At 42.5% G+C, this 12,621-nt stretch overlaps 1 protein-coding gene across 1 annotated transcript in view; it reads right to left on the bottom strand.

The window, feature by feature from the left end:
• The window catches only part of TMEM132C (transmembrane protein 132C), a 202,185-nt gene that overhangs the window by 76,415 nt on the left and 113,149 nt on the right, over positions 1-12,621 (bottom strand). The window lies entirely within an intron of this gene.

Raw genomic sequence — 12,621 nt, 5'->3', positions numbered from 1 at the left:
TCCAGACAAATCCATTCATCATAAATCTCGAGTCAATAAGGTGGGTAAAAACAGAATATGACAAAGTGGTAAAGGTTCTTAAAAAAAAGAAAACGGAAGGGAAAGAGATGTTGGAACCTGCACACTGAGCAGGTTTCAAGAGAGAGCTCTAAAAGGACTTGGGTGGGAAAACCTGAAGAAAACAACAGAGGGCTGTTGTTTTTTCATCTTCTGTCCTTTAGGCAGCAATTAACTTGTGCTCAGTGGTGTGCACAGTTAGAAGCTGTGTTGTTAAACACACTTAGGATGTACAAGCTGTTCCAAAGTTGTTCATCAAGAGCTGGACTCAAAGCTCATGGACATTCTTCCCCAAACTTCACTGAATGCTGAATAAGGCTCCAAATTCAAAACCTGGTTATTTCTTTCTGTCCTGTTGGGTGTTAACTCCTGTTAAAAAGCTGCCAGTTACAGACATATCTTTTCAAAATCAGTTGCTGAAGTGCAGCAGTCAAAGCCAAGTCAGTGAAAGGACTGCTCTGGGGGCAGATAAGGGTGAAGAGTTCATACTTTTCCAACATTTACCAAGCCAGAGCCTATTTATGCACAATATGGCTCTGTAAAAACCACTTGTCCTCAGATGTCCTGGGTTCTGCTCTAAATGGAGCCTGTTCTGTGACTCTAGGTATCTTGGTAGACTTTTTTTGTTTAATAAACCCACATGATGAATTCACATCCTGATCCACAGCGAACCACAACAAATCTCTCCTGATTTGCATCACTGAGGGATGTGGCAATTATACCATGTTTGATGACTATGTGTTTCACCTCACCTCAGCAATTCTACCAGCCCCAGGAATACTGAACAGAACAGGAGAGGCTGCCTGTCAAAAGAATTAACACAACTTTTGATTAACAGAACATGGCAACAATCCCCTTCTCGGGTGGTTCTGGGAGTCACATCAGCAAAGGCTGACTTTCCAGCCAATTCTCACTGATCAAGTCCCCTACACTTACCATGACATTTCTAGGTTAACTTCCCAAAGACTTCTGTTGGGAGCAGCATGTATTTACTCTGTATTTAAACAATGCTCATCTGCAATGTATAGGAGTTTTCTGGCTGGTGAGGAAATCACAGCAGGCAGAGCCAACCTGTGGAACTACACACGTACAGAGGGTCAAACAGATACACAGCAACAAACAAGGTCAGCTTTTAAATATTCCTTTCCAGTCTCAGAAAATCTCTGAACACTTCTCAAGATAAAAATTGACAAATAGCATCTCCAAGTGGAGAGCCTCACCATGCTACTGCACGTTTTAAGAGATGACAAAAATACCACAGGAAATGATAATCACCCACAATTTAAACCTCCTAACCTAACTGAACAACTGCTAAACCAACCAGAGAGATTATACTCCTTTGGGGATTGTCAGTGGTACTTGCTGAGCTCTGATTTGGTTGAAATCTAGTAGCTCTAATGGAGTACTGCACGCAGATCACACACATCAGAAATTTCTTCTGCTTAGTACATTCCCATGAACTAATTCCATCACCACACGGATGCTGTGAACTACCCTGGGTGAGAGAACAGACATAAACACTGCAATACTTGTTATTTGGTCCATCAGCACTGCTTTGGTTGACAGGGCACCTTGCTTTCCAACCATCTGATGGCATTGCTAAATATGCCACTCTCATTAAAAACAGTTGAAACAGGAATGAATTCAGTGGCCGAGGTCACTCGAGTACTCTGGCAGAGTCATTATTGAATTTCTACCAGTGTGATTACAAAGAGTGCCTGCTCAGTCCATTAATCTGCAGCATGGAAACCAAAAATCAATGGGGTGCTACTTCAAACTCCTTTTTGTAATAATTACCATCATGTATGCAGGTGTACACGTGGGAGGGAGCCTGGAGCTGTTGTCACAGCCTTGAGCAGGAAAGAGATGATCTACAGCTTTCTGAGCTGTGTGTCAGAGAGAAGAAAGGAGAGGGAGTCCAAATTTATTCTAAACTTGGGGTGAAATTCAGATTGCAAAGAAAATTTTGCCATTTGCTTCAGTGAAGCTAAGGTTTCTTCCCTGGCAATTTAACTGGAAGTCAAATTCCTGGGGAGCCATCAGGAATTCAGCACTGATCGATCCAAAAACCTTTTTACAACGAGCATCTCAGTTTTCTTTAATAAACTTACTTCTCCATGAAATTACTAGGATGTTGGTAAAGCAGTAACAGGAAAGCTGTAGGAGTTTGTTTGTGAATAATAATGGTACAAAATCCTTTACATTGTTTTTGTGAATTTAGACTGATTTATGCCAGTCCTTGACACTCCTCATCTTGACTCTTTAAAGTAATAGGGACACACTGCAGATTTTTCCAAGAAAAAGTGTTTAATTTCCTTGCTTAAGGAAAAAGTGCGTTCAAAAAACATTGGCAACTTTTGTGTAATACTGCCACCCCCATCTCATTTTTCATTCTTAACTCTGAAAGTGTTACAAAAGAATACACCTACAGATCTTAATTGCCCAGAACATCTACTCAGAGAAAGAGAACTCCAGGGGTCTTATTTAGCTGGGATTTGGTGGACCAGGATTTGGGTTTTTTTGGAGAACTCACAGACATCTACCACCTTTTGAAAGAGCAGCCCAGCTCTACCCTGTTAAGCTTCCAGGAAATATTCAGTATCCTCCAAACACTTCCCATGTCCCCTCTAACCCAGCAATTCATGTAACAGAACCCAACTCAAGCCAGGTGATTTGTACAAGCCCTTGACACGGTGCAAGACAAATTCACCACTGATTTACACTGAAGGGACTGTGGCTGCACAGCTCTGGGAGAAAAAAAAAGGATGCCTTTTAAAATGTCAGTATTTGCTGATATTCACCATGAAGTGACAGTGAAAAAACTCAAGACTTTCCATCACTCCCAGAATGTGAAATACCAGAGGTCTCCCTGCAGCCTGAGCTGTAGATAAATTATGATTTGCAAATGATGACTTATAGAAGCCAACAGATTAACTGCTCCTCCTTGTGTGAGCTGTGTGGAGAACTGCAATGATCTCTGATACAAGCTAGTTATTAAGACTACAGGAGTTGTTTTGTCTGTAACAGGCAAAGATTTTTACTTCCTAAGCTTGTAAAACACCATGTATTACCTGTGCCTACCGTGTCAAACGTGCAGGGGGCATTGAATGGAATCCATCCAAACAGGAGGTGAGAAGTTGTTGGTTGTGCTGAGTTGTGTTATGTCATGTCCAGCTTGAATTACATAAACTGTTGTGTTTGCTAACAGTGCTCAGATGCTGTAAGTGTTTGCAGAACAATAATGATGCTGCTTCATGCAGGCTGAGGCTCTGGTAATGGGGACTGGGAGTATTTATTCAACAAGTTACTATTATTTGCCTGTCATCCTACAGAAGAGCCATCCAACTATTTTCAGGCAGAGACACAGAATTAACCAGATAAAGGAGGTGATTATTTACTATTATTAAGAGTAGGAGCCTTGTCATATTTAGCACCCTGCTGCATATTGTACAAATAATGAACCTGCTGCTTCAGCAAGGCTCGAGTAGAGCAGCAGAGAGAGAGTAGATGGATGGAGACAGACAAGAGTGCAGGGAATACTGAAAAAAATCCTGGAGAGTTGTAGGATGAGAGCCCAGCTATTGCAAACATCTTTCTGCAGTGACAACTGAAGAAGAACAAGGTTTTCTAAGTCTGAGATGTGAGAGTCTCAAAGAAGCAAACACACCTGGACTGACATCACCTGACAGATCAGGCCTTCAAATTGTTCGAGCTCAGGACCTCGTGCTGTTCTGACATTCAAAGGAATTTAAACATCTTATGATCGTGTAAGGCTTGATCCTGATTTCAATTACAAAAGTGAAAATCACTAGATTAATTTCATTCATCTCAGTGGAGCTAAACCAGTGTAAAACTGGTGCTAATGAGACATTTAGGTCTGTCAAGCGTTTATGAAGACTCAACTTCTACAAATGCTGCATCGACCATAAAAGTAATTTTAAGTGATAATTCTAATGTGTTTATCAAATTATTTTTATTAGAACTGTCTCCAGCTGGAAAATATTCAATGGAGGTAATGGCAGAGACTAATCAAACGCACTCAAACTCATTTTGAAATTAAAAGAGAATAAAAAATGCAATGTGTAAAACCCACCCAAATTCTCTTTCTGTTATCTCGGCCTGGTGGGAGGCACAACCACAGAAGACAAGTGATGTGGTCTCTCAGCAGAGAAGGCAGCAGGAGCAGTGTTTAACGACCCCTCACTGCAGGTATACAAGTCACTCATTTAATTACATACAAGGGTCAACTGGGAATAGAAGTTAATGATCTGAACCAGGATGACAGCCAGGAGTGGTGACTGGAGGGAGAACTCCCTGTGACTGCACGAGCCCAGGGCACCAGCAACATGCCACAAAATCCTCCCAGTCACCAGTTACCAACTGGTTTTCTTACCACCCTTGCTTAACTTGTAAGACTTACAACAAAGACTCAGCATCTCTGTAATAATTTCCCACCTGTTTCACAGGGAATCCCCATCAGTATATAACAAAAAAGAAACAGAGAAGAGATTTCTATCTGTACTTTACATAGGCAGCAACACATCAAACTAAAGTAACTTTGACTGGAAGAGCAAATCTCAGTAAGCCAGTGCAGAAACACATGGTTCACCTGTCTAATACATTGTTTTGTGTAAGGAAATGCAAAGGTTTCAGATAAATGGTGATACTTCCCCGCTGTTGGTTAATTGTGACTGATCTGACAGAGGCATGAGATGGAAAAAATATTTAAAATCATCTAATTGTCTCTAATGATGTTGTAGCCTGTTTTCTAGAGGTCTCTCCTGACCAGTTTTAAGTGTCTTGAGTTCAGAGGAGTCTTCTTATTGCAAAATTCCTCAAGCAGCAATGGTACAGAGGGCTTACGTGTGGAAGAAACATATTTAGGGCTTACATGTGGAAGAAATATATTTCAATTTGCTTCGCCGAATACTAACAAAGATCTTATTCACTTTATTCTTGAAAGGTTTGGCTTTTGGCACTTTTTCCTAAATTTTCTTCATTCTTTATTGCCTGGCTGATTTATTTCCTCTGCTGTGAAAGTTACAGAGGAAAGCAGAGTTGCTTGGCAGCGTGATGTGGTATTGCTGAACTCAGCTGTTTATGGCTTTCAGCAGATGTTTCTGCTTCAAAGGCAGTGTGAGAAAAAATACACATGCACACATTCCTCCTCCCCAATTCTGCATCTTTTGTCTCTTATCTCCCAGCGCCTCCAAATCACAAGGAAGGCTACATTACAATAGCTGCCAAACCATCCAAGCAGTGCCAACTGCCACAGAAAAATAAGAGCTGACCTCACCCAAAGCAGAACTCAGGATTTAGAGTGCGAAAAATGAACAGAAATGTCAGTCCATGAATGTGCTGCATCAGAAGAAGGTTGTGAGTTACAGCTGTGAGTTACAGCTCATTAAAATGGAAAGCACCAGGGATTGCTGTGTGCAAGGGGCCAGGACACAGCAGTTTGGGGCACAAGATGCAAGTGGGACAGGCAGCCTTTCCTCCTGCATTGTCCAGGAGTGCTTGAAAACACCTTCTCAAACGTGTCTGAGGCTGAAAAGCAGATTGCATGTTTTTCTGGTCGCTCTCTGAGAAATGATTATTTTGTCAGAGAGTCAGAAAATACTCTCACCCCGGACATCAGGAATTACAGTTATTATTGAACCTGTCTGTCAATTTGGGACGGATGGAAAGCTGTTGTCCCATTATTCTATGATTGCACATCCTATTCTATTTGTGTGGGCTCTGCTCTATTTACATTCTAATGAAATAAAACAATACATTCAACCTGACTGGAAAGCAGGGAAGGCACTGACAGCAGCTTTCTCAGCAAGGCTGGGTTATTGCATGCATTGGCTAAGCCTCCAGCATTTGGTTTTGATAAGCATGTAAAAAGCTTTTCCAAACTACAGAGATTTGCTGTGCAAACAAATTTGATGCTTTCATTTGGGCAAGAAATATGTGAAGGATGACCTTTCTCTTGGTGCTCCAGCCCTTCTGCTTCCCAACAGACCCAGGAACTCCAAAGTAGACCAAAAAAAAATAATTATTGCAACTGAAAGTTCTGTAGAGATCACGGAGAGATCTCTTTTAATGTATTTTGTTATCTCATCTCTACTAATTAATTTCTTTTCTTAGAGGAAAAACTCATGGGAATGCCTTACTCCTTGGCTCATACTATGTTATCTACAAAGATTAATGTAATATTTTTTGAATGGTCAGGACCAAGCCTAACAGTGGTTCTGTTTAAATCCAACATGAAAATTCCTTTCAATAGCATCTAACGACTGGCTTTCAAAAACCTCATCTGAGATTATAACATCTTGCTTTGAATTTCAAACGGGGGAAGATAATGTTGCGAAATATCTGATCAGGAAGATAATACCTTCCAGTTTTTATCTCCCACAACACTTGGGCAGACCCTGCTGGTTTCCTGACTCAGGCTGTATGTGTTAAGAAGAAGATATTTATGCTGATGACAAGTTAAACACAGATTTCTAAGGAATCAAAGGACTGACACAATAGTGTGGCTGGATTACGCCGGGGTCAGCACTCCAGCCGTGGATCAGGGCTGCACAGTGGTAGGTGCCAGATGAGAACCAGACAGACGTATGTTGTTGCCATGACAATTGCTATAGTTATCTCAAATTTTATCTTTCTGAACTTGCATTACTGATAGTATTGAAAAGAAAGGGTCCTCCAGGCTCAGCGAGAGTCCTTGCCCACGAGGGCTCCCGTGGAATTCGCTCTTCCATAACCCAGGTGAGGGCTGCCCGTTAACCTCAAAGCACTCAGGATTCTTCAGGTTCAACAAGTTGCCCTGCTCCCCCAAAAACCCACGTCAGACAGCAAGGTCTAAGGAACAAACCCTCCCTCTCCAGGCAGTTTGTGCAGACTCTTGCTCAGACACTGCAGCAGACAGAGAGCGCGAGACAACGGAGCATCCGCCTCCTTCCTGCAGGCAGCCTGCTCCTGAAAGAGCCAGGAGAGACATTCTTCATCCCTCCTCCCTCCCTCCCAGCTCTGGGCTTTGATAAACACTCCTGACATTCAAAGCAGCAAAAGAGGAGCCATATGAAAGGCTCCTTTGGGAAGGAACCTTCTAACCCCAGTCTTCTGTGCCCTAGAAAAGATATTGTTACATGGCACAGCTGGCTGATCCTCATCCGTATGTGCAGATGTCCAGTGTGTCTTTGGCACCTACCCTGCATGCTGGGGACATCTGTGCCCTAATTTGACCTGGAGCAGGCATCCTAACAAAGAGAAATCTCATAATGCAAAGACAGCAGGCAAAGATAAATGATTTGGGAAATCAGATGAGAAAGCGTGGAGGGAAAGGATCTTTAAAGCAGTAGGCAAAGGCTGAGCTATATTATACCTGATACTGTTACTGACAGCTACACACACACTCCCATGTGTCATTATAAGCAGACAGATGCACATCACAAGAATGACTCACCTTGGAAGCTCTGAGGGCTTCCAGCAGTCTAAAAGACTGCACCAAAATATGCACAATGCTTAAAACAGAAGGCCAGACTTGTTTAGGTTGGAAAAGAGACTTAATAAAGATCATTGAGTCCAACTGTTAACCCAGCACTTCCAAGGCCACCACTAAACCATGTCCCCAAGCACCACACCTACATGTCTTTTAAATACCTCCAGGGGTGGGGACTCCATCAGCTCCCTGTGCAGCCTGTTCCAGGGCTTGACAACTTTCAGTGATGAATTTTTTTCCTCTCATCCAATCTACACCTTCCCTGGTGCAATTCGAGGCCGTTTCCTCGACTGGCTCACGCTGAGCCAGCTGATGACCAACAGTCCCCAGGTCATTTTTCCAATTACTCCTTGGATTATGGGGGCTTCATTCTGCTCCCCATCCCTGTCTTTCAGCTCAGGGGGCTGGGTACCCAGAGACCAACAGACTGAGGCAAAGAAGGCATTAAGTACCTCAAGCCTTTTCCTCGTCCTTTGCCATTGCTTCCCCCTGCTTCCAGTAAAGAATGGAGATTCTCTTTAGCTCTCCTTTTGTTCAGATATCTATTTATGTCTATACCTATCATATGTCTAGATCTATAATAATGCCTGCTCATATGGGAATTTCTCATAAATGAATGGAAATTGTTTCTGTTTCAGGGTTTAATGCTGTAAGAAATCCACTGCTGATGTCTTCCTCCCAAAGTACCTCTACAGTTTGTACAAATCATTTTCTGTGGGCACAAATGTGACCTCCTGAAGACATGCACAACCCCCCAAGCACCTACAGCAGTGGCATGTGCCACATCAGCTCTGATCTTGCCTCAGTTATCAGTCAAAAGGATAAACAACTCTCATAAAAAAATCCCGCCCCATGAGCACTAAATCTCTGAATCCTTGTGAGAATCGTGTCCTCTGCTCAGGCTGCAAGGTTTTGAGGTCAGCAGGCACCACTGCCACTCTGCTGAGCTCTGCAAACCACTCTGACCCAAAACTGCCAGCAGAAGATGACCCAGATTTTAAAATAATTAATAACATCTACCCTGCTCATAATGTGTGAATACTCTTCTCTGTGCCCATGTATTGGGCACAGACTGACTGTCTTCTGGTGTAGCCAGACACACACCACATGGCTCACACTTTTTCAAGTCTGACTCATGTTGTACATATACACTTCCCTTTTATTTTTCAATCACACGGAATTCACTTCACTGACATCCCTTGGCAGCATATGGTGCTGCCAGACAGAGGAGAGATCTGCACGGAATTGTAACGGCTTTGTTGCTTTCCTCTGTGCCCCAGTGATGTGAAACACAACCTGGGAACATAATTAGCTGCTTCCACGTGAATGCAATGATACCCAGACAGTGCTAAAAAAAAAAAAAAAGGCCACAACAACCCCAATCCAAAAAAACGTGTGTGCATGTGGCGAGAGGGAATAAGTGATTGTGACTCAGTCTGAAACACAAACACAACATCTGGAAGCACTCTTCCTGAGTCTGCCTCTTTATCAGACAGATGGCTGGAGAGCCATAAGCACACAGGCCTCTCCAAAGGTTCAAGGCCAAGAGGATAAAGTGCTACATCACAGCAGTTTTCCATTATGTCAGTTTTTCTAAATGTCTCTCTGTTCTCCCACACTCCGTTTCTCTACCCGGCTGACAGAAATCAAAAGCAGGGGGTGACTCCATCCCTCCACAGACAAAGTGCCACATCCACGGGCAGAAATGTCAGCCCAAGAACAAACTGAAGGTATCTTCTTCTAGGCCACTTCTAGGTTTGCAGAAGCAAGAGGAGTTAGGCCTAGATCAGACTCAGTCCCTCCTTCTTAGTGCTCAGTTATAGGATGCTCTGGCACTCTGGCAGAGAAATCAGCTTAAGAAATTCCCCTAAGCCTCCTTGCTCCTACCCTTCATCCATCTTTCTCATGCCCACAGCTGTCAGCACACCAGCAGGTGGAGGTACACTCGATTTAAAAAAAAGAAAATTAGGTTAAAAATACCCCTTGCTCTGTGTTGGAATAGCTCTCATTCCCTGTGGTGGCAATCCAGGACAAACTACACAGCAAACACGAGCCCTTCCACTTGCTCTCAGAGGAGATGTGATCCATCAGCCACACAAGCCTTAGGCTGGGACCTAACAGAGGCAAAACTAAGATACAGAACTGGTTACAGCAGTAACCAAAAATCTCCCTTCATCTACGCCAAGGACACACATCAAAGGTACCAGCTTCCCTCCAGAAACAAGAAACAACAAAAAAAAGTGACCAAGTAGTAGCGTAAGACTTGTTTTCACTAATCAACACTGTTGTTATCCTCATCAATAGCTACTTGAATCTCAGCAGAAATTGTATTATGAGGCACACAAACATTGCTGATTTCAAGCTGTTTGCACTTACTTGCTACAGTTGCAAAGCTTTTTTGGATAAATCAAAGCTAAGAAGCAATGGCTCCTGGCTTTAGCACCACAAATTCAAAGAGAACAAATATTACTTAAAAAAGCAAAAAAGCATGACCCACTTAAATTCTCAAAAGGTAATCGTAAACAATTACTGCTGTGACTTACCTAAACTATGTCTCTTGTGTTCTATTATTTATATAATGTGAAATGTGTATGAGGTGTTGCATTCAGATGCAAACTGCTCCTTTCAAAGTGCTTACAATGCAATTACACCCCACCACTAATGACAGAGAAACATGCAAGAAAGGCAAAGTAACATGGAAACAAAAAATGAGTACTTTTATTGAGCATGGCCTTGGTTTCTAGGGATATGAAGGGGAAAGAGTGCAATGGTTCTCCATGGTACACCAGGGATGTTTGTGTCCTTAACAACTCAGCACATCACTCTCTACATTATGACCAAAATGTATCCTGCATGCAGTGTTATCTGGCTACTCCAGTACACTTACAATCTATTATGAATTTAAGTTACAAATCTGACTTCACAACCAGCTGGGGACATGTGACAGTACAAGGGGAAAGCCAAATATTCCTGTTGGCTGCAACAGAGAAATAAGGCAAAACTGTAGAAGATGCCTTTCCTCCTACCTGAGTTCTGCTAGAAATAGCTGGTTGTGTAAAAAACCAACATACTGTCAACTTCTTGACAAGATGTATGAATGTTTACAAAGCACTCAAGAACTACAAACTTTCATTTACCTGTTTTTATGGACACTCCTTTGCAAACACAGTGGAAAACACCTTCCTCTGCCTAAATTAACCAACACATTTATGAGTTAGTTGAGTTTGCTGCAAGAGAAGAGAACAGCACCTCACACCCATCCTGGCCTCACACTAGAGAACTGCACATCACTTCCATGAACTGTGCTGCTAAACCAGCCTGGAAACGCTGGTGGCAGCACAGAAAGATCCCATTAGGGACTTGCAATTCTCAACCAAATTAAATTAGTTTAATATATTTGCATAAAAATAATATATTTACATAAACATAATATATTTACAAAAAAATAATATATTTACATAAAAATAATTGTGCTTTGTGGAGAGGCCTCCAAGTGACACTCAGTACTGTAATGCCCACTACATCATATGCTTTCCCACTGGGATCTCAGTGCACACATAACCAGGTTTCCCCACCCAGCTCGTCCTTGTACACAAACCCTTCATTCAAACCCAGGCTCCTCACGCCTTCAGAAGACAGCAACTATTTACACACACAAATGAAAGAGGCATTAATTGAAACATTGACTTTTATTTGCACAATTAGCACTAAAAATATTTTTATGGGTTAATTAGACTTCATGCAAATTGGATTGAGAAGATTTAATTGGGGTGTGATAACCTGACAATTACAGTTCCTCTGTTGCAAATACACTCAGAGCTACTCGCTGTTCTAAAGCTGTGTCCTCCCTTTCAAACTGTTTTGGGTTTCAGCTTTTTTAGCTCTGGAAAGCCCAAATGATGGATCTTTCCTTTGCCTGTACCAGTCCTGAGGTGGGTTGACCCTGGCTGGATGCCAGGTGCCCACTAAAGCAGCTCCATCACTCTCCTCCTCAGCAGCACAGGGAGAGAAAAATAGAATGAAAGGGTCGTGGGTCGAGGCAGGGACAGGGGGGATCACTCACCAAGTGTAAACACATTGAATCAGAGAATTATCTTGTCACGAGCTGCTCGTGATGAGAGACATTTCTACACTTTACAGGTGTCCAATATTTGGGCACAGAACACAAAAGCTGAAATGTGCTCACTTTTCTGTGCCTGAAGACAGTACAAACCAACTGCATGGGAAAGCAAGAACCAGCCCAGCAGCCCCCAAAGATTTTATGATACTCTTCAGTGAGCCCAGGTTCATGGCTAACAGTGAGAACAGAGCCAGGGAAGCATTGCCTGGATCTCCACAAGGGAAATGCTCTGCATGGATTAACGTTCAGCAACGTTGTGAGAATTCATTTAGACGATATCTGGGAAGAGCAAAAGAATTGCCACTGAAAGTAGCAAGATCTAACTTCACTGTGTGCTGTGGAAGACAATCCTACTTCTGAGAAAGCACTGATTTTGTGTCTGTGGAACAACCAGGCCAAGTCTCAGCAAGAACACCCCAAACAGGAAGGCAGGCACTGGCAGACCAGTTCATCCCAGTGCTCCCCAGAGTGCACTGCTCTGCCTCACACAGTTACCAGCGTGTCAAGGGAACCTCCAGTTCTGGAAGAAGTAACTGCTTGCAAAAAGGGATTCTTCTGTATTACATACAAGACACTGGGAGGTTTGAATTATCCTGTACCAATGATTCAAAGTTACAGTGGCTTCACTGTGGGAGCATTCACAGCTTGCTCGATGAACCGACCACAGAGGCTGTGATATGTTCAGAGAAACAAGGTCAAAACTATCAAACCGAAAAATTACGCTCACTAAACCCCTTTGAAATTAAGAATATTCATATTCATGCCAAATTACACACCCCCCCACCCCCACTGTAGGTCTATTCCGTTAATTTTTTTTAATTTGAGCTGGTGAATTTTATTACCTGTTATAGATCAGCAGATGGTACCACAGTTCACATAAGTGTCTCCAGATTTCCAGGCTACAGGTTTAATAGCTATGAGCAGTGGTAATATGAGCCTTAAGTCTTTCAACCAA

The sequence above is a fragment of the Pseudopipra pipra genome, chromosome 18, assembly GCF_036250125.1.
Source record: "Pseudopipra pipra isolate bDixPip1 chromosome 18, bDixPip1.hap1, whole genome shotgun sequence".
NCBI lineage: Eukaryota > Metazoa > Chordata > Aves > Passeriformes > Pipridae > Pseudopipra > Pseudopipra pipra.
The sequence above is the reverse complement of the archived record's forward strand: the minus strand, read 5'-3'. Positions and strand labels throughout refer to the sequence as shown.